A 3,804-nucleotide genomic window follows, 5' to 3' on the forward strand; every position below is an offset into this window, starting at 1 on the left:
GAACCTAGTAACCGAACTGCATCTGGTATCGCAAAGGACCAAAACTGATATATGCATGGCTCATTGGCCTACCAGACAACATCACCTAACCTCTAGGGTATCCGACGTTTCTTTCTGAATGCTATAAACATCATGGCTTAACTTGATGAAGCATAATAATGGATTCTGTTTTGCTTTAGCATATATTTTTGTTGAATCTCGAATAGGTTTACTGTGTAACGCGAACCCTAATTCATATATTSATATGACTCTATATATTTACACCATAAATATATTTATATGCATATTAACACGCAAGGATAATCTCATTCTTATTCCACTTATATTTAAGTGCGAGTATATCTCCACTTAATTCGTATCGGTGTAAATTTCAGCTTCGCTCTAACATTYCTTGATTGGAATTATGGTCACGTATGTTATTACAATACAATTTGTAGTAAGATTTGTATTTGTCAATATAGCTGTGTTTGTATGTAAGCGCTTGTGCATGTAATCGTGCAGCTAATATCGCCTTATAAATATATTTATAGATATTGCTGATAAATACAAACATATACATATACCAATAATCTTATATACACATGTACTTTCATTGTTCATGTTATGCATATGCTGTTGTTGGTTTGTTGTTGCCACAAGAAATTGGTTTTCGGCAGAACGCATTGCATGCGTAAACTGAAAATTTGAATTTATATCGAAAACAATAACTGTTCATGCCTTGCATGCTTTTTTTGTGGGATTAAAATGTGATTTCTTGAAGTGCATTCATTATTGCTGTTATTTCCGTTACTCTTACAGCAGCATGGTTATGGTTATTTCGAAGGAAAGTCGATGCTTTTCAACATGATATTCGATTTGATTTATGTTATTGGTTATGAAATTCGGCATTTGTTAATTTAATAAAACTTTTAAAAATTTGTAGAAGCGTTGCTCATATTTCATATATTATTAATTTTGCAACAACTTTTACCACAATCAACATACAAATTTGTATATAAATATTCATTTGTTACTTTTTAATTTGCCATAAACATTTTATTGCAACATTCGATTTATTTCTAATATAATAGTAATCGAATTTAATAAAATTAATATTTAAATTACATGTGATCTAAGCAGAGGGTCTTTAGCGCATGAAAACATAGCCTGAACAAGGTTCTACTTTATTATCATCACCTATCTTGAGACCCAGCGGTCATTATTGGATAATATTTGACCGAAGAGACTACTACCAGCACGCAGCGGCGAAAAAAATATAGCAGCCGTAGCTGAGAGCGTACAGGAGGACCACCGTTTGTAGCAACTCGGATTGACGTATGGAACGACTTGGCGCATTTCAAGACGAGATATTAAATTGAAAACGTACAAGATACAGCTTGTGGAAGGCTGAAATCGCTCAACATTTCCAAGCGACATTGCTTCGCTCTATGGACTCTTTTTTTTTATTTGGAAATATATCTTCGTAAAATTTAGCAACGATTATTATCCAGCAGTGCGCCAAAATCTCTGAATATATTCAAAACGAATAACTTGAACATATGGCTGTCACACAAACTGATTTCTCAAGATCGAGATACAGATCATTTAATACTCTTTTATGCCATAAGAAATGCAGACATGATGATTATTGTATTGAGCCGAACTTGTTCTATTTTTCTATTTTATTATAACAGGTGATCCAAATAGATATACATTTTTAACAGCTAGCAGTGAAGAACAGTACACGAAATCAATCCGGCGCCGTTCGAGATAACTCGGACTGATTTGCAAAATACATTTTGTTCCAGAAYTTAAGCCACTCGACCTTCCYAAGCRACYTCGYTTCGCTSTATGGGCTCCTGAAAAGTTCCAAGAAGATCGAACGTTCACGAGCCAAATTTTGTTCCCAGTTCTGGCTTAATGGGTACGAAAACTAGCAAAATTGCATTTAGGACGAAGAACAATCTGAAGAGATTCAAGTGCTTTCATTTCATTCAGAAAAGAAACAGTTTGATATGGTTTGTGGGCCGGTGGAATCACTAATCTATATTTCTTTAAAAGTTRTGYCGTTGAGAACGCAACCCTCAATGGCGACCATTATCGCTCCTTGATAACCGACTCGATCTCTTTGAAATTCGGTTTCAAAAAGACCGATCCAATTCCAACACATAACCGACTCGATCTCTTTGAAATTCGGTTTCAAAAAGACCGAGCCAATTCCAACACATCGCATCAATCAATRGAGTTATTGAGAGAACACTACGGTGRGCGGATAAATTATCGTTTTAGACCGGTCGATTGATCACCAGGATTGTGTGATATCACACAGTTAGAATTTTTCTTGTGTGGATATGCAAAGTCTAAGGTCTGTCTCTTATACACATCTAGATCTGTATAAGAGACAGCAAAGTTTATGTGAAAATAACTAAGTTCTTGAGTTTTTTTTATTTTTGTCTTGAATAAATTTTTTCTTTCACGAAATTGGGTTCTTATTTCTCAAACAGACTGTATTTCTTGTATTTAAACTATTATTWTTTTCCTTATATCTAAAAAGACTTTTATTGATGAAACCTAATTGCAATACTCAATCAATACCCGATCTTTGTATAAAAAGCTGCTTAATTTTAAAATTAAAGTTTTCAGCACATTTTTGGTTATTTTTCCAATGGGAAATGTGTGGCTCTAAACATTTGATTTCTGTTTAATATTAATGGTAAGCTAATGAGGTTAATGTTTGCGTTGACCACWGCCACACGGCACGACTGACATGTAAATACAAGCTATGCGGTTAGTGTGAGTTTAGATTTGATATTTGCGATATTTAGCAAATATGAGTGTGTTTGGCAATATGAACGTCAAATGTTGACCTCCTGCACACCTCACGTTCTTTCTTACCCGAATGGTCCAATTTCAAAGYAAAACATTTTTAATGCTCTCASTCACTCATTTGTCATCACATCGCCCTTGCTAGTATAAAATTTACACAACATCCGGTCTGCGTCTGCATGTTGCCATTTCGAATGACTCGGCAAACACGGCGGCTGCGAGCGGTTGTGAGCGCAAACTTGTAGCGGCCAACTAATCAAGGTAATGAAATCAGTTTTATTTCAACTCGCAGAGTTTACGTAGTACTTTTACTTCTTTTTTTTTTATAATTTTTTTCTTTTTTATACTTTTTTCTGGTTTTGCAGCTTCATGCAGCTAGTCGCGCTTCCTGTGCATTGCATCACTTCATCTGCGCACGCTGCGCACGCTGCGCTGTGGGCGGCTCATGTTGCACAAACAACCGCAGCAGACAGTTGCGCAAAAAGCAGAGGAAAATGGAAAAACAGCAAACAAGAAATTACCGGATAAGCATTTAGTTGAAGACCTGTGCTGATTATTTGCAATATTTTGCTGCAAAAAAGGCAAATAAAAAGCGCTAACCAGCGAAAGCAGTAATGAAAGCATATCAAATGCGTTTTTACCGGCAGCGGTAATCGGTGTGTGTGCCGGGAAAGTTCTGGTGAGCATGAGTGTAGTGGCATGAATATGAGTATGAGTATAAATGTATATGTGTGTGTGTTGATTACATTAGTATTTCGTAGCACTTGCAGTGAATGGAGACGTGAAATGGCAGTTTGCAGAATTAAGAATTAAAATTAAAAGTAGCATAGCGGCATAAACAAAACGCTGCAAAAATAAGGAAAGAAATGYAAAAGCAAATAATGAACTAGAAAGAATCCAGCCATTGCGAGTGTAGTTTTATTGTGCCAAAATTTCAAGTTCAGTTCCGTTTTACCTTTTGCTTGTGAGTAAGAATATTTGCTGATTGTTTAAGCGTTT

This window comes from Bactrocera latifrons, unplaced genomic scaffold (assembly GCF_001853355.1).
Source record: "Bactrocera latifrons isolate USDA-ARS-PBARC rearing strain unplaced genomic scaffold, ASM185335v1 scaffold_108, whole genome shotgun sequence".
NCBI lineage: Eukaryota > Metazoa > Arthropoda > Insecta > Diptera > Tephritidae > Bactrocera > Bactrocera latifrons.